Source organism: Neomonachus schauinslandi, chromosome 1 (genome assembly GCF_002201575.2).
Source record: "Neomonachus schauinslandi chromosome 1, ASM220157v2, whole genome shotgun sequence".
Taxonomy (NCBI): domain Eukaryota; kingdom Metazoa; phylum Chordata; class Mammalia; order Carnivora; family Phocidae; genus Neomonachus; species Neomonachus schauinslandi.
The window spans coordinates 135,570,764-135,596,208 of NC_058403.1; positions in this window are offsets into that span (position 1 = coordinate 135,570,764).

Below are 25,445 nucleotides of genomic sequence, written 5' to 3' on the forward strand. Positions count from 1 at the left end.
ATACAATGGAATATTATTCAGCCATAAATAAGAATGAAATTTTGCCATCTGCAACGACATGGATAGAACTAGAGAGTATTATGCTAAGCAAAATAAGTCAGAGAAAGACAAATATCATATGATTTCACTCCTATGTGGAATTTAAGAAATAAAACAAATGAGCAAAGGAAAAGAGAGAGAGAGAGGCAAACCAAGAAACAGACTCTTAACTATAGAGAACAAACTGATGGTTACCAGAGGGGAGGGACATGGGGGGATGGATGTAATAGATGATGGGGATAAGGAGTGCACTTGTGATGAGCTCTGGGTGATGTATAGAAGTGGTGAATCACTATATTGTACACCTGAAATTAATACTACACTGTATGTTAACTAACTGGAATTTAAATAAAAACATAAAAAAAGAAAGAAAAACTTTTTTTGAGTGTGCATGTGTGTAAATACATATATATTTACCTATGTGCTATACAAATAAGGAAAGCTGGATGAATGGATGATAGATAGAAGATAGATAGATAAACAGATATGGCCATTACAAAAATTATCAGATATTGGAATGAATTATAAAATGCTTCTGATAATATAAAGAGCATGGATATGTGAGTCACAGATACAGATTTCATATTATTAGTGGTTAGTAACCATGCTGTTAAATAAATTCAGTTAATAATCAGTTCTTTACATTTAGGTAATTTTATATTAGCTGTTATATTGTGATCAACTACAAATGCAGGTGTGAACATCGCCAAATGTCAATCACAAATGTCATAAAATAGTCTTGTGTCTTTTTCTCTCCTCTCCCCACCAAATGCAATGTCCTTCACCTGTTCCTTTCCTTGCCCTCAACTGTTACGGTGAAAACAGTTGAAAGGGGAAGAAACCACAATTTGCATCCAGTTTCTTTTATTTAGCATCTGTGGTCCTGAGCAAATCTCACCCTCTCTGAGTTTCAGTTAACTCCTCTGAAACACGGAAATACCAATACCCACTTAAAAAGTGGTTGGGAGAACAAACTGAGAAGTTATGTGTAATGTAAGTGGAACTAGTAAGTTCTTAGTAGGTGTGAGTACCTTCCTTTCTCTTTCCCCATTTACTGACACCATTTCTTGACTCCTTAATGCCAACTCTTTGAAGTCCTTATTTGCTGAGAAAACACAAAGATTAAAAAAAAAAAACTTGTAGAGACTAGGGCACAAATTTTCTCGGCAAGCTCCCATTGTAAGAATTAAACATCACTAGGGACACCTGGGTGGCAGTTGGGTACGTGTCAAACTCCTGATTTTGGTTCAGGTCATGATCTCAGGGTCGTGATATTGAGCCCTGTGTTGGGCTTCTCACTGAATGGGGAGTCTGCTTGGGATTCTTTCTCCCTCTCTCTCTGCTCCTCCCACTCATTCTCTCTCTCTCTCTCTCTCTCTCTCAAAATAAGTAAATAAATCTTTTTTAAAAAAAATTAAACATCACTAAAGGGCTCCTCCTTTTGGGGGGATGAGGTGAGGGAAGGGAATGAAGGAGGATAAAGACTAATATATTCTGTCACCACTAAGAGTCAGTCCAGTGCTGTATGGAGGACAGCCTCGCCCAGTTAGAACAGTTGTTGGAGATTCAGCTTTAATCAGTCAACCAAGAGTATATTTCTCTGGAAGAACTCGTCAACACTCTAAAGAAAGCTAAGAGAAATTCTATTCTCAAAGCACTATTTCTTCTCCATGTCGTTTCTAATGCTGCCGAATGCCATTATGCAATGATTTCAGTAGAAGACAGCTTTTCAAAATGGCATATTTTCTCACCTATCCTCAAGAATTCATCTATATTTCAAATGGCCCAGTTTCAAGCTGTTTTATCAGTCAGGCTAACACATGGTCTCAGACTTAGCAACTTAGGGAAGGGGAATGGAGGGATGAAAGGACTTAATTTGGGGGCGCCTGGGTGGCTCAGTTGGTTAAGCGACTGCCTTCGGCTCAGGTCATGATCCTGGAGTCCCAGGATCGAGTCCGGCATCGGGCTCTCTGCTTAGCGGGGAGTCTGCTTCTCCCTCTGACCCTCCCCCCTCTCATGTGCTCTCTCTCTCTCATTCTCTCTCTCAAATAAATAAATAAAATCTTTAAAAAAAAAAAAGAAAGGACTTAATTTGCTACTCTGATATAGCACAGCCTTAAATCTTAAGATTCTTCACATCCCAGGTTCACCTCCTCTGCTTTTCCACATTGCCACCGACTTTGAGCACTTCACTTTCAGGTTGTCCAGCCCTGTTTCCAGCTGACTCTCACAAGCCCCCTCGGGGGCAACCCACTGTGGCTATTCCTATCACTCAAATAAAGAACAATAAAGTGTGTGCTCCATCAATGGCAGTAAGTGAGAAACAAAGACCTGCTTGTCTTACACCTGACTCACAAGGCAGCAAGCTGAGGGCTCTTGAGTCTCCTGGTCTCATTATATAATAACCCCTCTTGTTCAGAGCTGCAGGAGTCCTTCCCATTTATGTCAGTGTCTGAGTTCTTCCTCTTTTACCATTTTGACAACCAGTCCATATCTATTCTCCCTTGGTTCTAATCTAGGCAAATGGAATAGATTCTGTAGAGTCAAACAGGTAGGTACACATATTTAGATAGAAATCGCTAATGTTTCACTGGAGTAGGCATCTGTTTTCCATGTTCTGAGCCTGGTTGGCCCATCTTCCCCTCCATCCTGGGAGCTGCCAATGTTTCCAGTAAACTCCTTTTCTATGAAATTTAGCCAGAATCAGTTTCTGTTGTTTGCAAACAAGAACCCTTGTTTGTGATACAACCTTCAAAACAGCATGATACATACATTCTCATAATCGTAAATAATAGCAATAAAAATATCTGGGGAACTTTAGATAATGTGAATACTAACAAAATGTACACTTGAAAAAAATGTTAATGAAATACTGCTAGGGGGAAGCTATTTATAAAACAGTATGTACAGTATGGTTCCACTTTTGTAAAAGAAAAACATATATGTATATGTCAGATCTGACTAGAAGGAGATGTACCCAAATGTTAATAGAGTTATCTTCAAGAGAAGGATGTGCCTGGGATACTTATTTAATTCTTTTAGCATCTCCATATTTACTATAATTTCTACAATGAATACATATTCCTTTTGTAATGTGAAAAAATGATAAATGCTATTTTAAGAAAAGCACACTCACGGATGAACTTACAGAATAATAGGGGTTAGTTGCTGATTGAAAACTACGTGGGCAATTAATGAAATGTTATTCCAAAGACTCGCCTTTGTAAGAGCTCTAGAATCTTAATGATACCACTGCAGTATATCACCTATTGTTACCCAATCCTCAAAAACTTAACATGTACAAAGAGGTCATGTTGTTAATCATGACTCACAAAGATGAATCATGGCATATAACTCATGCTACTAAAAGATTGTAGTCAAACATACTATCAATCTCCATATAAAATTATCCCCACTATTTTGAGAATCCAAGTATCTTTTTTAAATGATCACTACATTGGCTCAGTATCTGAGCAGCTACCTCTTTCTCACAGCAGTTAAAACAACACCTTATAACTGCTGGTACATATAATAGAGAAAAATATTAATAAAGAAGATTAACAACATATTAGTTAATTTAGCTAGAGTGCAATTTCTAAAATAAAAATAGAAATTTTTTAGAAGCTTTTAAATCTCCCTAAATTTAAACTTTTTCCACATTGTAAAAGACTGTGTCATTACACAGGCATGAAAATTTATTCACTTCACATCAATTCCTCTCCTGCTAGAATTCTGTAGAAACATTTGTCTGGGTTTTTTTTTTCCCCCTGTTTGTTAATTATTCTGTATTGTGTCTGGTTTCACTTAAAAGGTTTGAGGCAAAACTTTTAAGTGCTCTAAGAATTTATTCTCCTTCAAAAGTATTTGGAATCAAGCATCCATAATGATACGATCTGTTAAATGCTAGTTGACAATTAGAAATTCTACATCTCTTGACTGTACCATTTCCCAGGGTTTGGTCCAGTCTCTCTTCTTCTACATCATTGGTTCTCAAAACTTCTGATCACAGGACCTCTTTATACTTCAAAAATTATCCAGGACCCCCAAAGCTTTTTGTTCAAATGGGTGATATTTTTCAATGTTTACCATATTTGAAAGTAAAAGAGAAAAATTTGAAATACTGATTCACTCAGGGGCACCTGGATGACTCAATTGGTAAAGCATCTGACTTAGGCTTGGTTCATGATCTCAAGGTCCTGGGATCCAGCCCTGGATCAGACTCCCCACTGAATGAGGAGTCTGCTTGTCCCTCTCCCTCTGCCCTTCCCCCTGCTCATGCTCTCTCTCTCTCAAGTAGATAAATGGATGAAATCTGTTTCAAAAAATACCGATTTACTCATTTAGAAATAACAATAATAAAAACAGTAAAAAAAGAAATAACAATAAGCTTGTTACTAAAAATAGCATACTTTATTTAAAAAAAAAAACCTATATTTTCCCCAAACAACAAAAAAATAGTGAGAGAATAACATTGTTTTGCATTTTTGCAAATCTCTTTAATGTTTGGCTTAATAGATGACAACTGGATTATCCCAACTGCTTCTGCATTCATTCTGTTGCAATATCATACATCATTTAGTCTTTAGAAAAACTCCACTGCATACCTATGAAAAAAATAAGAGTGAAAAAGGCAAATAACATCTTACTATCATTATGAAAATAATTTTTATTTCATAGACCCTCTGAAAGGATCTCAGGGAGCCCACTCCTCTGGGCTCCCAAGCCACCAGAGACATCAATGAGTTGATGTCATCTCATGATTATGCAGGAGCTAAATCAGATATCTAACACATGGCACTAAATGTTTTCTGGGTCCAGGAATACTTTCCTGATGACAGCTGTTTGCCTTTTAAGCCATAGCAATGGATAAAAGTCTCCTTGGGTCTTTCACTGAGATGCAAAGAAAACTGTCCCATCTCTCCAATGTTCGGCTAGGACAAGAATCAGAGCTACAAGCATACTGGACCCTCTTTTTTGGACAATTCCCAACTCTCCCTCTGTCTCAGAAAGAGATGCAAGTAAAGTTTGTACCTAAATAACCAAAGGATCCTAAGGAAAGGAGCACTTTCCTTTTCCATCATAGACTATCCCAAAGACAGTTCCTGAGGCTATCTTAACTTTCTCATTAGTCTTCAAAAGACACCGTGATTTAAAATTCAACTAATAATGGTCAGACATCTATCATATGCCATACACTGTGCTAGATTCCTACCTTCCTCTGTGAAACATCACCATTGGATGGAAACACTTTAGTGGCCAATGGTCCATCATGGCCAAACCATCATCTAAGAAGATTGAAATTTCAAAATGAGTACAGAAAGTTAAAGTAATGGAAGAAGCTCTTATAACTATCTTCAACTCATACACCCAATTGCTAATTAACTGAGGCTTCCCGGGGCCCTCCAAAAAATACACTGACTGATGCCAAAAGTATGTTGACCCTCGTGACCAGTACACACACACACACACCCTACTTAATGACAGGGATTATACCAATTGAGTTATATTTTAACAAGACTCAATTAAGTTTGTCTCCATATTATTAATGCCAGTTGGACTTGTTTTTGTAATTATGTAATTTAGTTGAATGTTCTATAAACTGATAACTATGAGGGTAAAAAAAGAGTTGTTTATATGAAATCTCAGCTGCATGCTTTTGGAAAGTTTCAAAATAAAGGCAAGTCCCTTAAAACTACTAGAATGGAATCGAGTCTGGGTGTAACAACTTTTAAAGGACTGGAGAAAAAGAAAGAATGCTGGAAGGATTCTATTCTCAAATTTCTCTACAGAATGTCTTTAATATCTTGTTCAAAAAATTGAAAATTGTAGATAAATTCACAATGGGTGAATTTTATACAAGGAAGACAAATGGTACTTCAATCAGCAAACTCATACTTCAAGAATTTTGCTTTATGATAGAAGATTGACAAATGAATATCCACTTACATTATAAATAAGAGTAAAATGTTTAAGTTATGTATGTAACTTTTTAAAATTATCCTTCTCTTTACCCAAGTTTTTGAGTATTTTTTATACAATCATGACTTTTGAATCCATGGAAATAAAGAATGTGTAACTTTCGTTCAGAAGATGGCTTGATCATAATATAATTAGAAAATAAAAGTTGGCCCCAATTAAGTGCTAGTATTGATAGTAGTATTATAAATTATAGTATTTATAAATGCTATAAAAATTCACAAAGCGAACACCATACTGTGCTGAAGTCATCAAGAAGCCTCCATGAAGGGAATGGGACACAAGCTAAGTGTCACAGGATGAGTGAGGAGTAGGTCCTCTTTCTGTAATGTGTGTCTTCCAAATGATGAGATGAATTCAATTTATCACTCATGAAAATCTGTAGCTTTACTTTATAGTCACATCTTACCTTCCCATTGCTCTGTATTTCTCATTCACCAAAATCTAGCAGCTAATAACATACCTTATGGTCACTGCTTGCTTATTTCACCTTTGACTTTCTCAGACTCCCATCGTATTGTTTTCTCTGTGAAAATGCCCCTTCCTTATGTCTTTAATAACTTTAACTTTGCCAATTCCAAAAGCCTCAACCTTTGGTCATTCTGTAACCTAGACATTTCCTTCTAGTCTTTATTGCTTTTTTCTTCCTGATTATAAAAAGATGTAAGTAGCAAAGTGTTCTAAATATTTTATGTTGCAAGTATAAAGAAAATAAAAATCACAACTTACTCTAGTTTATTCCATTTTTACCAAGATATTCCCTGAATCTACATCCCTGAGCTTCTTGAGTTCAAAATATATTTAAAGTGTTGTCTGTTCATGTTCTTTTTATCTCCACACTTCTCATGTTCTTCTCCTGTTGTTCTCCTGATGCTCAAAGGGCTGGCTCCTTCCCTTCCTTTAAACACCAGATTAAATATCTCCTGACAGAGGCTTTATGCAAGCTACCAGCCCATCTAAGTAACCCCCACCTCTACCCTAGTATTCTGTGCCACAGCATTCTGATATCAAGCTTATTTCCTTCTAAGCACTTATCAATAATGTCCAATTAATTTTATTCATTTATTTACTTGTTAAGTGTCTGTTTTTCCTCTGGAATTTAAATACCATGAGAGCTGGAAGCATATTTGTTTTGTTCATAAATATCTGTCCAGAGCTCTGCACATTGCTGACATATACCAGGTGTTCAATAAACATTTATGGAATGAAGTAATAAATGAACAAATTAATGGTTTTGTCATTAAGAGATAGTCACCTGTAATTCTTCAGTGAATACACTGTCAGAGTTTTTCCTATGTATGCACATTTATATTTTCTTTTACAAAAAATAGGATTATACTATGCATACTGTTTTTTATCTATTTTGTTCACCTAAAATGTCTCATAAACATCTTTCTTTGGCAGATTCTATTGACCTTCATCATCATTCAAACGCAGCACAGATTTCCAATGTATGGAAGCTAACTAGATCTTTATACTTGAACATCCAGAATGATTTCTAACTAATTCAGATATATAGTTTTCTGAATGTGAAAAACACATTGTCTTTCTCCTTTAAGACTACTAATTCATTGACTATAGTAATTTTCTTTTTACATTATGTCATCTAAGAACTCTTGCTTTCTGTTCCTTTGTATTTTCAAAAAATTGTACATTCTATTTTAACATAGCTTTTCCCTGTGTTACATCATATCTCATATTATATCAACATGGGGAAAAAACAATGGTCACTTTTCCTCTCAAACTGCAAAAGTTTTTCTACTTAAATAACAACATTTTTGTTGACATTTATTCTACATGCCCCTTTCCATTCTGTATTAAGCATTTCATTTTCTTTCTTTGCATTTCAACATTGTTTTATTTTCATAGAGTGTTCTCTCTTGCCTGGCCCCTCACAAGTATACTATAAATATGTATAATAATTGCTCTTCTCATTGTTTTAGTCATATTATTATTTTTCCAAATGTAGTCAACTTTTTTTATTTCACGCTCTATCAATTGATCAATTGTCATTTAAGTCAATATCTCTAGGTCCCAGGTGTTTCATGACTTTTTTAAATACCCAGTTAAACTTTGATGCTTCTTTGCTCTCGATTCTTGTTTGTGATTCTGTTCTCTGCTTCATACATACTTTTAGTTTTTCTTATGTTACTTCTATAATTAGAAAGAGTACTAGGGCTACAAAATGTGACCTTTAAACATTCAAAGGGCAAAAGCAGACATTTATGAGAGCCAAAGAGAAACTGCAGCACCAAAAAAAGAGCCATGACTTATTCACATTAAATCCCCCAGCAATTACCGAAACTATTGTGACTGTGTTTTACAGGAAAAGAGGGTATCAGAAGAAAGCAAGGAAAAAAATAAATAAAGACAGATATTCTGCTATAGTTTTCCTAGCGGCTAACTAGGTGGAGAGATATAGATAACTAGATGATATTTATCAGTATCAAGAGATGTCATTATCCCCCAGAGGATGGAAAACTGGCAATATAGGAATGTAAAATGCATTTGGGACCATAAGGCGATGTGAATACTGTCTTATTGGAAAAGGACTTTTTGAGCTAGAAAAAGGTGAGTAATATCATATAGCCAAGGTTGATAGGAAAGTCACCTACCATGAAGATGGTAAATGCAGCCCCATCCAAAAGGTGATGCAAGGACTGCTCACTTCACAAAAACTCTTTGTTCACTAAGAAATTCTTACTTTGAATTGCTCGGAGGAAATCCTATCCTTTCTGTAATTTCTCCATTTTGACCAAACCAAGATATGCACCTACTTTCTTGCTCTTTTTTTCCAGCGAATCCTCACTCATTGAGTTTCTTGCCAAATATCTAATTTATTGATTTTTACATTTATAGTAATTCTACGTGGGAGTATTTCAGCTATCAAAATAGCTACCATTTTTTGAACTCCTAGTTTGTATCAGGTAATAGTAAGCATTTTCTATAGACAGTGTTTGGTTTTTTTTAAGAGTTTATTTTTATTTATTTGACAGAGAGAGAGCACAAGTAGGGGGAGCAGCAGAGGGAGAGGGAGAAGCAGGCTCCCTGCTGAGCCGGGAGCCCGATTCAGGGCTCGATCCCAGGTCCCTGGGATCATGACCTGAGCCAAAGGCAGTCACTTAACCGACTGAGCCACCCAGACGCCCTAGACAGTGTTTCTTGTCCACAGAACAAATATATGAAGCAAGGATCACACTGATTTTACAGAGGAGGAGATTGAGGCATAGATGAAGTCACTGTTCCAGGATCTCCCAGCTAGTAAGAGAAGAGGAAGACTCAGAATTCAGTTCTGACTCCCAGCATATCCATGCTGGCCAGACTCTTCTGCCTTATTTCGGAGAGTAATATTTTGACAGCACACAGCACACATGGAAAAGTAGGTTTAATTCATTTTGTAATCATTGAACCAGTTCAGAACAATTACACAGAGCCTAACTAAACTTGTAAGGGAAATATAAAATGTCTTTTAAAAGTGCTTCTACTTTTGAAATGCACTGGATATTGACAATAGTCCATTGCTACCTGCCTTTTAAACTTCGCCATTTTTCTGTCTGAAACATTTAAGGACAAACAAATTTAAACCATTTTTTTTTTGAAAAAAAGGCAAAAACTTCATGTATGTCCACTAACCCCTAAGGCCAGAATTTTTCTTTCCAATTGATCTACTGCAGATTTTGAAAATCATGTTTCTCTTCTACCATATGAAAATAAATTGGGCCACATCCAGTGGTTAAGCGCTCTAGCACGCTTGCGCTCATATGTGCCCATGTGGGAGTAAATGGAACTCCCGTTCATGTACTTGCAGAGGTACTCCCTCATCTGGAACTATTTAACGTCAAAAGTGCTACCGTAAATCCTACCCTGTAGAACTGCCTCTTTTTCACAATAGGAAAAACCTTTATTAACCAGTCAAACTACTATACCACCCACTGGAAATTCTTTGGTAAAATTATCCCTCTTAGTGATAACAAGAGCTGGAGCCATTTCCAATCCTCCAAGTTGGTAGCCACAATAATTCAATTCAAAAATTACTACACAAAGTTTTTTTATGAAATAATGCGAAAGAAAAAATAATTACAATTAAGCCATTAACAATTTCCCATTATAACCATTCACAGAAATATGCACTATGAGGATCTTCACTATACTTAAGTTTGCAAGATCCCCCTCTCTACTTAGGACAGCTAAAATGTTCCTAAATAAACATTAAACTTACATTGGAAGAGAAAGCTATTTAAAAATCAAGTAACAGGGGGCACCTGGGTGGCTCAGTCGTTAAGCGTCTGCCTTCGGCTCAGGTCATGATCCCAGGGTCCTGGGATCGAGTCCCACATCGGGCTCCCTGCTCAGCGGGAAGCCTGCTTATCCCTCTCCAGCTCCCCCTGCTTGTGTTCCCTCTCTCGCTGTCTCTCTCTCTGTCAAATAAATAAAATCTTTAAAAAAATAAATAAAATAAAATAAAAAATAAATAAAAATAAAAATAAAAATCAAGTAACAGCCATACTCAGACATACTAAATATGACATCTATAATAAAAATCAATTACCTAGTATTTTCTATCCTACTAAAATAAAAACCAGGATTATTATCCTTTTGTATTTTATATTTTATCAAAGAACACTTAATCTGGTTAAGTAGAGGATCATGGGAAGGAGAAATACATTAGTGTATATGAAATAGTTGTAAAAAATTCCATTTTGCCCTTCTCTGACATAAAATTAATAGTGGAAACCTACAACTTTATTTGTACATATTTAACTATATCATACTCCAACTATGGCTAATGTCAACATTGTACTATGAGTCTTGGCATTAGGAACTACCACTCAGTTTTATAAAATGCCACGTGTGAGAAGTGAACTATGCTAGGCATGCAAAGATAAAACATTCTACCTGCCATCAAGGTGTATATTTAAACAGACCGATTCTTAAAGGATGTTCACCAAAAAATTATGAAGGATGTGAGAGGCACAAAGAAAATGCCTTGAAAAAAAATGAAATGTTTATTTCAGTTGAAGAAAATCAACAAAATTATAATAAAAGAGTTAGTGTTTGAACCTCTACTGGGAGTTAGGATAGGGCTTCAAAGGTAAAGAGGAGGACAGAACAACGTGAGCACAATATGAAAATAGGAAAGGAAAAAAATAGATTGGCTAAAGCCTCGGCTTACAAAAGAGACAGACTTGGGGAGACTGTTTGCAAACCTAAACATGGTAAGCTTACTCAATAAGCATAAAAAATTTTGAAGCTTCTCATTTCTTTTTGAAACCTTTGAGCAAGAGGAACACACCCTGACTTGTCCTCAGAGAGGTCACTGCACAAAGGGCCAAGGTAAATAATTTGGAGAGAAGACCGATTGTCAAGGAGACTCTTGCAATTGAAAAAAACAAAAGTCTAAAGAAACTGAATTAAGGCAGTGAGCAAACATATAATAATATAAGCCATTTAATCTCATATTTTGGTTTGCCAATAATATCTTCCAGCCCGCAGCTATATCCTCAATTGAAACATTAGCATTAAAAAGAAAAGCCCTTTAAATAAACATCTCATCAAAGAAGATATACACATGGTAAATAAGTATATGAAAGGATGCTCCACATCATATGTTGTTAGGAAAATTCAAATCAAAGCAATGAGATACTACTACACACCTATTAGAATGGCCAGAATCTGGAGCACTGACAACACCAAATGCTGGTAAGGATGCGGAGCAACAGGGACTCTCATTTATTGCTGGTGGGAATGCAAAATGGTACAGCCATTTTGGAAGACAGTTTGGCAGTTTCTTACAAAACTGAATATATTCTTACCATACAATCCACCAATCCCACTTCTTGGTGTTAAAGCAAAGGAATTAAAAACATATCCACACAAAATCCTGCACACAGATGTTTACAGCAGCTTCATTCATAATTGTCAAAATTTGGAAGCAACCAAGATGTCCTTCAGTAAGTGAGTGGATAAAGAAACTGTGGTACATCCAGGCAATGGAATATTATTCAATGCTAAAAAGAAATGGGCTCTCAAGCCATAAAAAGACATGAAGGAACATTAAATGTATATCCCTAACTGAAAGAAGCCAATCTGAAAAGGCTATATATTGCATGATTCCAACTACATGACATTCTGGAAAAGGCAAAACTGTGGAGACAGTAAAAAGATCAGTAGTTGCTGGGGGTTAAGGGGAAGGAAGGATGAATAGGCAAAGCACAGAGGAGTTTTAGGGCAATGATATGATATACTGTGTATGGTATTATAATGGGAAATCTGTCATTATAACAACACCAACAGTGAACCATAATGTAAAATATGGACTTTGGGTGATTATGACGTGTCAGTGTAGATTCATGAATAGTAACAAATGTGCCATTCTGGTGGGGGCTGTTGATAATAGGGGAGGCTGTGCATGTGTGGGGGTGAAAGACATATGGGAACTCTCTGTACCTTCTGCTCAATTTTGCTGTGAATGTAAAAGTGCTCTAAAAACTAGTCTGTTTAAAAAAGCAAAAAACCATTAACTAAATTCAGAAACTCAAAACAATGCATCCAAAATTTAGGTGCTTTGTAGAAAACAAACTGCTCAGAAATTTCACTCGGGGTACCTATAAAGATTTTGTAACATTAATAATTTCTACAACAATGCTATACTCATTTTGAAACTGAATTAGAGTGCCTTTTTAAAGCTATATATTTTGTGTACTTAAATTCTCTAGAGTTAATGTTTAGTATTCATCTTATTGCAGTAAAAATTGTTCACATTTAGCAAGAGCTTTGGAAAATCTAGGGCTATTCAATCTGCACACAATTCTGCTGTGTTGAAAATGTATATATGTGGAGTTTTTGTTTTTATAGATAATTAATTTGTATATATGGATTTCTTTCCTCAAAAGATTATTGTGGGATGCCACTAATGTTTGGTAAGATTTAAAGCATAAATATTAAGGTACTGTATGGTCTAGAAGTAGAAGCCCATAGTATTTTTATGAATTAACAGTTACACTATATAATATCTAACTATAGGTTAATGTGAAATTGCTAGTTCAGTTACCATGAGTACAAATATTAGAGAAAAAATTGAAATTATTTGCAAAGTAGCTTATAATGAATTTGAGTTTAAATGTGCTAGTAATTTTTCAAAACTCAAATAGGAATAATTCTGTCTCTCCCTGTATCTTTTCACAACAAGCATAAAAATTCCACAATAGCAATGACAATTTATTTCTAGTACAAAAATTATACAAGATGTGTGAAGAAATTTTACTGAGACAGTAAAAGACTTAAGTAAATATATAGTGACCATATATCTAGGATTGGAAGACTCAAAATTGAAAAGATACCAATTCTCTACAAAGTAATATGTGAGGGGCACCTGGGTGGCTCAGTCGGTTAAGTATCTGCTTTCAGTTCAGGTCATAATCCCAGGGTCCTGGGATTGAGCCCCACATCAGGCTCCCTGCTCAGCAAGGAGCCTGCTTCTCTCTCTCTCTCCCTCTGCTTCTCCCCCTGCTTGTGTGCTCGCACTCTCTGTCAAATAAATAAATAAAATCATTAAAAAATATATGTAAATATAATATAATGCCATATAAAATCCTAAGACACTTTTGGAACAGAAGGGCCTTGAAAAAAATTCCTAGTTTGTTTAAAAGAATAAACATGAAAATTGAAAATCCAGAAATTTTCTGAAAAAGAATACAGAGGTGAAACTTATTCCACCATATTTTAAACATACTTAAAGTTACAAAAATGAAGGCTTGACAAAGGAGCCAGAATAGACATACAAATCACTGAAACAGAATAAATAAGTGGTTAAAAATGACAAAGGAAGACCTTTGAATCAGTGGGGAAATGGTAAATGTTGTTGGGAATGTGGAAGAAAAATCTGTGCTTAAAGAAGAAAAGAAAAATTTTATCCCTAATTCATATCTTCATTCAGAATAAAATCCAGATAAAGATATAAATATTAAAATGTAATTATATACAAAAAAGAAGGAAATCCAGGTAGATATTTGCACAGTGTGGGAAAGAATTTTCTAAACATGATGTAACAAGGAAAAAGTCAATAAATCTGACTGATTAAGCCATTTAACACTGAACTGCAAAAATGCCAAAAACAAAGTTAGATGACAAATTTGGGGGGAAATTGTAATATATAGGGCAAAAAAAATTACCATAAATATGAGATATTATTTTTCACATCTATTAGTCAGGGTCCTGGCAAAACAAAAACAAAAACAGGGCACACTCAAGCAGAGTGATTAGGAACTTTAACATAAGGGTGCTTTTTACAAAAGTATGGACAGTGCTAAGGGAAACCAATCAGGGATGGTGTAGCACCCAAGGCTAGCAATAGCCCTAAGGGAGACATTGTCCTCCGTAGGTCAGAAAAAGCAAGGAAGGAGCATTTTCTGGCACAGAAAATGAGTGGAGACCATCAGACAGGAGCTGTGAGGTTTGGTAAGGAGACAGCCCATCCACCATCAACCTGGCAGAGAGGGAGCAAAAGAACCATGCTCCCATCTGCCCATCTCCTGCCAATGGCTTCACTGGCAGACCCATGAGGGAGCCAGAGGGCAAGGAGCCCACTGATGCTCCAAAGAGCTGGGTGGAGAAGGGTGGAGAGTAAATCTGGAGGCAGAAATGGAAAGTTTGTCATTGGAAAATACTTTGAAATGATTAATATTGGTGCTGTAGGGAGTGTGGAGAACTGGGATTCAAATACATGTTTGTGGTGGTGTAAGTCTTTCCACCCTTCTGGAGGTCAGGTGACAATATGAAATGTTTATATCCTGTAACCCAGATATTCTACTTCAAAAGATCTATCCTTCAGAAAGAATCAAAGAGTGTGTGTGTTTGTGTGTGTGTATACACACACATATATGAGTAGTCATCACAGCATTGTTTATTGTAATTAAGATTTTATAGCAACTTTAATTCCATCAATAGGGAATTGGTTAAATGTTACTATATTCAAAAAAATGGAATATATGCATATATTAAATTAATTTTTTAGTCTTTATTTCTTTTTTGAATTTTTTATTTCAGCTTTACTGAGGTATAAAGTATACTGACAAATAACTGGCTTATATTTTTGGCTTATATATCTTAATAAGGAAATATGATCATAATAAACTATTAAGTGACAAAATTAATACAAAAAATAGTGAGCATGTATGTATATACCAAGAGAAAAATGGTGAAATTATGAGTGATTTTTGTTTATTCATTTTATTTCTGGTTATGTGTGTTTCCCAATTTTTCAAACAATTAACATTATTATATAGTAGTTGGATTTTTATTTTAAGGGAAAAAAAGAGAAATCTGAATGTAAAATTGACTCTAACATTAGATATTTTGGGCACTTTTCAATTTGGTTTCTTACTGGTTTCAAAAGAAATGTGTGTCCTTTATTAACCAAAAAAAAAAAAAATGAGATAGAGCAGTGCATCAGGGTAAATGAAGGCCTCTGTAATAAAAAGCTTAGGGAATGGAGGACTATAAATATTTATGAGAGAATTGTATTTGGAGAGGGAAGGAGATGTTTTTAATGATACAAAAGGTATATTCTAGAGTTATTTCAGCCACAAAAGTGACAGGATCACCAGTCATCGAGCTCATCTTTTTCTCTAACTTCTAAAATACAGTGTCAACTTCACAGCATGAAGCCCATTATAAATTGCAGCCCTAATTTTACATTAATACCAAAATAAGACTACCAAAATTTAAGTGTCAAGCACCATATTGCACATGCTATTATTTATGTCTAATAGATAAACCAAAGTTTTTCTTTTAATCCCTCAATTTCAATTAGATTAACTAGTGGTTCATAGGTATTAGGGGAAGGCAATTTATTCATAATCAGAAAATTAATTTATGAAATAAAATTATGTCCCATTCTGAGGGTTGCATTAAAAAAAAATTCCTGGCTTCAAGTTAAAAATGACAGATTGACCAAATACATTTCTCTCTGTTCCTCCTAAGAATTCACTAATGAGAGTGAAGGAATAATATATACACCTACCATAAAAAAGAGAACAGGAGGGAATCCACTGGCAGCAGATTTCAAGAAAATGCTGAAAAATGAAAAGGAGGGTGACTAGGAGAAAAGGCATAGCATAATGCGTGCATAGAAGCAGATACAGAAATAAGGACACAAAGTTACCTGACTTCTCCACAGAACCCCAGAGGGGCTTAGAACTGGAAACTAATCTACACCACAAAGTAAGATCAAGATGTAAAACTAAAGACAAAATAATGAATTTGAAGTGAGTTTTGTAGCTGTTTCCCAAAATGACCTCCAATGACCTTTACCTCTTTTTTTCCCCAAAGATTTTATTTATTTATTTGAGAAAAGGAGTGAGAGAGAGCACAAGCAGGGGTAGAGGGAGAAGCAGACTCCCCGCTAAGCAAGGAGCCCAATCTGGGGCTCAATCCCAGGGCCCTGAGATCATGACCTGAGCCGAAGGCAGACACTTAACTGACTGAGCCACCCAGGCACCCCTGGCCCTTACCTCTTGATACGCATTTGTTTAGTCCTCTCCCATATTAAATTAAATAATGGATGGCTTTATAAGGCTAATAGAATATAGCAGAAGTGACAAGGAATGATTTCGGAGGATAAGTCTTAAAAGGCTTCACAGCTTCCAACACTGTTCTCTTGAACTGCTCCCTCTGAAGAAGCCAGCTACCACGCTGGGAAGAGAGTCCTTGGAGAGGCCCATGTGGAGATACCAGCACTGGCACCAACTCTCCAGATACCTGAATGAGCCACCTTGGAAGTGGATCTTCCAGTTGCAGTCAAGCCTTCAGATGACTGTAGGCCCAATTTATGAACAATCCCAAGTCCAAACCGCCAATCAGAACCACTAGGAACTTTCTGACCCACAGAAACCTTCAGAGGTAAGAAATGACTATTGTTTTTTAAAGCCACCACATTTGGAAGAAATTTGTTATATAGCCATAATAGCTGGAACAGTCAACATATGGATGAGTCAAATATCACAACTTCACACCAAATGTTTCACATAGAAAATCCTGAAAGTAGCTTGGAACAAGAGATCCATAACCTACAAGGGTAGAAACATTAGACTGGCAGCAGACCTATCTGTCCACAGAGACCTGGCAGGCCAGAAAGGACAGGCATGATATATTCAGGGTGCAAAATGAGGAAAATATACAGCCAAGAATACTTTATCCAGCTAGGGTGTCATTCAAGATAAAAAGTTTCCAGGACAAATAGAAACTAAAAGAATTTGTGATCACTAAATCAGCCCTGCAAGAAATATTAAAAGGGATCCTCTAAGCGAAGAGAGACCCCAAAAGTAACATAGACCAGGAAGGAACAGAGACAACACACTGAAAAAAGGACATTACAGATAATACAATGGCATTAAATTCATATCTTTTAATAGTTACTCTGAATGTAAATGGCTAAATGCCCCAATCAAAAGACACAAGCTATCAGGTTGGATGAAAAACAGGACCCATCGATATGCTGTCTGCAAGAGACTCATTTTAAACCCAAAGACACCTCCAGATTGACAGTGAGGGGATGGAAAACTATTTACCATGCTAATAAACATCAAAAGAAAGCTGGGTGGCAATCCTTATATCAGACAACTTAGATTTTAAACCAAAGATTGCAATAAGAGATGAGGAAGGACACTATATCCTACTTAAAGGGTCTATCCAACAAGAAGATCTAACAATTGTAAGTATTTATGCCCCTAACATGGGAGCAGCCAATTATATAAACCAAATGATAACAAAATTAAGGAAACACATTGATAATAATACAATAATAGTAGGGAATTTTAGCATCCCACTCACTGCAATGGAGAGATCATCTAAGCAGAAAATCAACAAGGAAACAAGAGCTTTGAATGAGACACTGGACCAGATGGACTTTGCAGATATATTCAGAACATTCTATCCTACAGCAACAGAATACACATTCTTCTCAAGTGCACATGGAACATTCTCCAGAGTAGATCACATACTGGTTCACAAATCAGGTCTCAACCAGTACCAAAAGATTGGGATCATTCCCTGCATATTTTGAGACCACAGTGCTTTGAAACTGGAACTCAATCACAAGAGGAAATTTGGAAAGAACTCAAATACATGGAGGCTAAAGAGCATGCTCTAAAGAATGAATGGGTCAACCTGGAAATTAAAGAAGAATTAAAAAAATTCATGGAAACAAGTGAAAATGAAAACATGACTGCTCAAAACCTTTGGGATGCAGCAAAGGTGGTCCTAAGAGGGAAGTATATAGCAATACAAGCCTTTCTCAAGAAACAAGAAAGATCTAAAATGCACAATCTAACCTTACACCTAAAGGAGTGGAGAAAGAACAGCAAATAAAGCCTAAGCCCAGCAGGAGAAGAGAAATGATAAAGATTAGAGCAGAAATCAATGAAATAGAAACCAAAAGAACAGTAGAACAGATCAATGAAACCAGGAGCTGGTTCTTTGAAAGAATTAATAAGATTGATAAACCCCTGGCCAGACTTATCCAAAAGAAAAGAGAAAGGACCCAAATAAATAAAATCATGAATGAAAGAGGAGAGATCACAACCAACACTGAAGAAATACAAACAATTATAAGAACGTATTATGAGCAACTCTATGCCAACAAATCAGGCATCTGGAAGAAATGGATGCATTCCTAGAAACTTAAAAACTACCAAAACTGAACCAGGAAGAAATAGAAAACCTGAACAGACCCATAACCAGCAAGGAAATTGAAGCAATAATCAAAAATCTCCCAACAAACAAGAGTCCAGGGCCGGATGGCTTCCCAGGGGAATTCTACCAAACATTTAAAGAAGAATTAATACCTATTCTTCTGAAGTTGTTTCAAAAAACAGAAATGAAAGGAAAACTTACAAACTCGTTCTATGAGGCCAGCATTACCTTGATCCCAAAACGAGACAAAGACCCCACCAAAAAGGAGAATTACAGAACAATATCCCTGATGAACACAGATGCAAAAATTCTCACCAAGATACTAGCCAATAGGATCCAACAGTAGATCAAAAGGATAATTCACCACAACCAAGTGGGATTTATTCCTGATCTGTAAGGGTGGTTCAACATTCACATATCAATCAATGTGATACACTACAATAATAAAAGAAAGAACAAGAACTATATGATCCTCTCAATTGATGCAGTAAAAGCATTTGATAAAATACAGCATCCTTTCTTGATTAATCATCTCCACACTGTAGGTCCAGAGGGAACATACTTCAACATCATAAAAGCCATGTACAAAAAGCCCACAGTGAATATCATTCTCAATGGGGAAAAGCAGCTTTCCCCCTAAGGTCAGGAACACAGCAGGGATGTCCAGTATCACCACTTTTTTTCAACATAGTACTAGAAGTCCTAGCCTCAGCAATCAGACAACAAAAAGAAATAAAAGGCATCCAAATAGGCAAAGAAGTCAAACTCTCACTCTTTGCAGATGACATGATACACTATTTGGAAAACTTCCAAAAGACTCCACCCCAAAATTGTTAGGACTCATACAGGAATTCTGCAAAGTGCCAGGATATAAAATCAATGCACAGACGTCAGTTGCATTTCGATACACTACCAACAAGACAGAAGAAAGAGATATTAAGGAGTCAATCTCATTTACAACTGCACCAAAAAACACAAGATACATAGGAATAAACCTAACCAAAGAGGCAAAGGATCTGTACTCAGAAAACTATAGGACACTCATGAAAAAAATTGAGGAAGACACAATGAAATGGAAAAACGTTCCATGCTCATGGATTGGAAGAAGAAATATTGTGAAAATGTCTATGCTACCTAGAGCAATCTATACATTCTATGCAATCCCTATCAAAATACCATCAACTTTTTTCACAGAGCTGGAACAAGTAATCCTAAAATTTGTATGGAATCAGAAAAGACCCTGAAAAGCCAGAGGAATGTTGAAAAAGAAAATCAAAGCTAGTGATATCACAATGCCAGACTTCAAGCTCTATTACAAAGCTGTAATCATCAAAACAGTATGGTACTAGCACAAAAACAGACACATAGATCAATAGAACATAATAGAGAGCCCAGAAATGGACCCTCAACTTTATGGTCAACTAATCTTTGACAAAGCAGGAAAGAATGTCCACTGGAAAAAAGACAGTCTCTTCAACAAATGGTGTTGGGAAAATTGGACAGCCACATGCAGAAGAATGAAACTGGACCATCTCCTTACACCACACACAAAAATAGACTCAAAATGGATGAAAGACCTAAATGTGAGACAGGAATCCATCAAAATCCTAGAGGAGAACACAGGCAGCAACCTCTGTGACTTTGGCCAAGCAACTTCTTGCTAGACACATCTCCAAAAGGAAGGGAAACAAAGGCAAAAAATGAACTACTGAGACTTGATCAAAATAAAAAGCTTTTGCACAGCAAAAGAAACAGTCAACAAAACCAAAAGACAACCGACAGAATGGGGGAAGAGATTTGCAAATGTCTTATCAGATAAAGGGCTAGTATCCAAGACCTATAAAAAACTTACCAAATTCAACACCCAAAGAACAAATAATCCAATCAAGAAATGGACAGAAGACGTGAACAGACATTTCTGCAAAGAAAACATCCAAATGGCCAACAGACACATGAAGAAATGCTCCACATCACTCAGCATCAGGGAAATACAAATCAAAACCTCAATGAAATACCATCTCACATCAGTCAGAATGGCTAAAATTAGTAAGTCAGGAAACGGCAGATATTGGTGAGGATGCAGAGAAAGGGGAACCCTCCTACACTGTTGGTGGGAATGCAAGCTGGTGCAGCCACTCTGGAAAACAGTATGGAGGTTCCTCAAAAAGTTGAAAATAGAGTTATCCTACAACCCAGCAATTGCACTACTGGGTATTTACCCCAAAGATACAAATGTAGTGATCCAAAGGGGCACCTATACCCCAATGTTTATAGCAGCAATGTCCACAATAGCCAAACTATGGAAAGAGCCCAGATGTCCATCAACAAATGAATGGATAAAGAAGATGTGGGGTGTGTATACACACACACACACACACACACACACACACACGCACGCACGTGCATGCGCAATGGAACCCTACTCAGTCATCAAAAAAAAAAAGAAATCTTAAAAAAAAAAAAAAAGAAATCTTCCATTTGCAATGACGTGGTTGGAACTACAGAGTACTATGCTAAGTAAAATAAGTCAATCAGAGAAAGACAATTATCATATGATCTCACTCATATGTGGAATTTAAGAAACAAAATAGAGGATCATAGGGGAAGAGAGGAAAAAATAAAACAAGACGAAAGCAGAGCGGGAGATAAGCCACAAGAGACTCTTAACTATAGGAAACAAACTGAGGGTTGCCAGAAGGGAGGAGGGGTGAGGGGACAGGGTAACTGGGTATAGACATTCAGGAGGGCACCTGATAAAATGAGCACTGGGTATTATATAAGACTGATGAATCACTGACCTCTACCTCTGAAACTAATAATACATTATAAGTTAATTAATTGAATTTAAATTTTAAAATTTCAAAAAAAAAAAAAAAAGACTGTTTCACACAGGGATCAGCTTTCTCCCTTAAACAAGATAATCTCCACATTCTCATTTTTGGGATACCTTACAGTCCCAGTGCAGGTTGGCTCCTTGCTTAATCACTCCACAGCCAAAGGTCCCAGTCAACAAGCCCCAACCTTGCAACAGAACTCCCAATCAAGTTTTTTTTTTATTATGTTATGTTAATCACCATACATTACATCATTAGGCTTTGATGTAGTGTTCCATGATTCATTGTTTGCATATAACACCCAGTGCTCCATTCAATACGTGCCCTCTTTAGTACCCATCACCAGGCTAACCGATCCCCCCACCCCCCCTTCCCTCTAGAACCCTCAGTTTGTTTCCCAGAGTCCATAGTCTCTCATGGTTCGTCTCCCCCTCCGATTTCACCCCCTTCATTTTTCCCTTCCTACTATCTTCTTCTTTTTTTTTTTTTTTAACATATAATGTATTAGTTTCAGAGGCACAGGTCTGTGATTCAACAGTTGTACACAATTCACAGCACTCCCAATCAAGTTTTAGCAGCTCATTTTAAAGTATTAATCAAGCATCACCAGACATTAGTAAAAAAGTCCTCCATGTGAAACAGAAAGACCAGCATGAACAAAGAGAGGTTCACTAAAAAAACAAAACAAAAACAAAAACAAAAATGGAAGGAACAGTGCTAGAAATAAAAAAAAAACTTCAAAAATCTCTAATTGGTAGCATCGGAGAAAATTAACAAAATATTGAATCTATTTTTTTAAAACACAGGATGATATAGGGGCGTGTAGGTGGCTCAGTCGGTTGAGTGCCTGCCTTCAGCTCAGGTCATGATCCCAGGGTCCTGGGATGGAGCCCTGAGTCGGGCTTCCTGCTCAGCAGGGAGTCTGCTTCTCCCTCTCCCTCTGCCCCTCCCCCCTGCTTGTGTGTGCACGTGCTCTCTCTCTCTATCAAATAAATGAATAAAATCTTTTAAAAAACACAGGATGATATAAATAAGTAACGTTCTTTGAAATTTAAATATATTGCCAAAATTAAAAACTCAGTAGAAGAATTGGAAAATAGAATTGAGGAAACTCCCTAAAGAGTAGAATTCCAAGATGAAAAATATGAGAGAAAAAAAGTCAACGTAAAGGATCAGTTCGGGAGTCCATTGAGGATCAGATCAGCCGAATACCTAGGATTTGGTTTTTCATAAAGAGAGAATGGATAAACAGGAAAATCTGTCAAAGAAATGAATCAGGAAATTTCTCTAGAATTGAACAATTGAAAAGATTTGCTGATCAAAAGTGTAAAGGAAAAGAGAAGAAGACCTACATCAAGACACATGAATGTAGAACACTCGCTATTAATTTAGGATCCAAAAAGCTTCCAGAGAGAGGAAGGAAGGAAAGGAGGGAGGGAGGGAGGGAAGGAGAAAACCAGACTACACACAAAGCAATAGTAATGTGGACTCTGAGTTGAATTTTCCCATGAGCAGCCGTGCTGGATAGTAGACACAATGGAGGAGTGCCTATACAATGATGAGAGATAGCAATGTGGTGGTTATGAGCATGGACTCTGGCATCAGATTGCCTGGGTTTAAATCTTTGGGTCTCCACTTACTAGCTGCCTGACCTCATTTTAACTACTTTCACCTGCCTTCAGGTAGGTGCCAATGGCTAGAGGCAGTCTGATCCACAATAAACAAAATAGAAAAAAAGGATAGGGATTTGAGGGTTGGATTAGACAATACAGTTAATGGGGGAGTAGGTCCTGGTTTAGTGTTGCTAGGAAATAGCACTAGTGACAGATACCAGGATGAAGAAGTAGGTCCTCAATCTATCAGCTGATGTAGAGGGCTGGCCTCAAGGAAAAGGAACCCAAAGCCTGTTCTATGGGAAAGTGACCAAGAGGGTTCAAGACATTGCAAAAGTATCTTTATTCCCCTTCCCAAGAGAAAACTAGCAGAGAAACCAGACAACACAGATGGGACAGAACCAGTTTGGCAGATTAATTCCATGGGGTGAGGGTTAGATTTACAAAGTTGAATCACCACCAGACCCGGACACTGGGGCACCAGACAAAGACTACATCTATGCCTTGCTTCCTGGAAGGAAAGGCAGGATAGTCACTTCCAGCACAAGGTCAACTTACCCAGGAAGGCTCATAAATAAGTCTTGATATATTCATTAAACTATAATGAATATGTCCACCTTAAACTATGAGAGCTCTGGGAATAGAGATTACACCTTGTTCCCCTTTATCCCCAGTGCTGAGCACTTGGTCAACACTCAATAAAGAAGAGAATTATGCATGATTCTATACATGAAAGGTGCTTTTTAGAGGCCACTGCATCCAAAACTAAAGGCTTAGGACAGATACCCAGACTCAGAATTACTTTTGTGCCCAACTGTAGCTTCTCCTTGAAGGCACTATTGTCCCTACCAACCTGGTTTCTGCCCTTGCAACAGGTATACTCCCTCCGGCCACTGCCCCACTCTGGTCATCTCCAGACCACACCCTCTGAAGCCAGCACTGCCCTAAAAGATGCCTGTCTCCTGGAAAGGGCATAAATGGGTAATCATACACTCTGATACAGCTAATCAAGACAGCTAAGCCTGCCCAAAGTTCCTCTACCTCCTTTCCTCAAGCATGAGGATCTGTTCTACTTGAGGAGAATCTCCCAAAACTCCAACTTTCATGATTTTTTCCAGACTGCCTGTCCTCTCAGGCATCCTTGTCTTTTCTTCCACTTTTAGGAACAAAACTCACCACCCAGTAACTGTGGGGAGAAACCAGCTCAATAATATACAGACAGGGAAACTAAGTCTCAGAGAATGAGTAATTTATGCCTGGTCATGGAGTTAATAGGTGTTGAAGATAAGATTAAAGTTATGCTATTTCAGACTCAACAGAACCTTTGAAACTCCTTAATCTACCACGAGCAGACTCCCTGATCTCCCCAGCAGCCCTACCTTCATATCCAGGACTGTACCCCTGACCTCCACTTGCCCTTTCCTTCCTGAGGGAGGAAACATTCTGTCAGAATCTTCATGCCCTGTAAATCTTGGACTACACTTTGTTTCATAAAGGTCACATTCAAACACAGGTCTTAGAAGCAGTTGACTTTTTGCATTTATCCTGAAAATACAGCCTCTAGCTTCAAAGGAAAAAAGCAAAATACCATAAATTTGGAACAAATTCAAGGGGCAAGCCCCTCTGAAATGGGGAGAAGTAATGTAATGATGTACTACTTTTGAGGAAATGAGGCTTTGCCATGGCCATGTTCATTTACTAACTGGAGCTAGGCATACCAATCACATTTGGAAGAAGACCCCACTTTAATGAATGGTTAAGAATTATTTGAATTGGTAAATTAGGACATCAGTCCAAGCAGCTATGAGACCCAGCTTACAGAGTCATTTCATTTTGTCTAGGTAAGTACAGTTATTGAAGTTCTTTATTCTCCGAAGTGAATAAACATCTCTTCCTGTACACTATTCCTTACTTAGCAATACGCTTTTTTCCTTGATGAAGAGAAATCATAGTTAAAATCCTTTCTGAATTATCACAAATTTTAAACTGATAATGCCTGGATTAAAGAAATTTTAACGCAATACCTGAATTACCTGCGGATTTTAAAAATAAAGTTAACATAAAATAAAATAAATTTTAGAAATTATAATAATAACGTTAACATCTTGATTTACAAGTGGTACCTCCCACCACCATGGGGCATTAACAACCATATATTTGTTAATTAAAAAAGCCCCAAATATTACTGCTCATTTAATTCCATTCTTCTCAATTAGTGTGTGATTTAGAATTTAACTTATTTTGATCATCTTTTCTAAAGAAGCTGGGGGTTTTTCTTGTATTTTATTTTCTA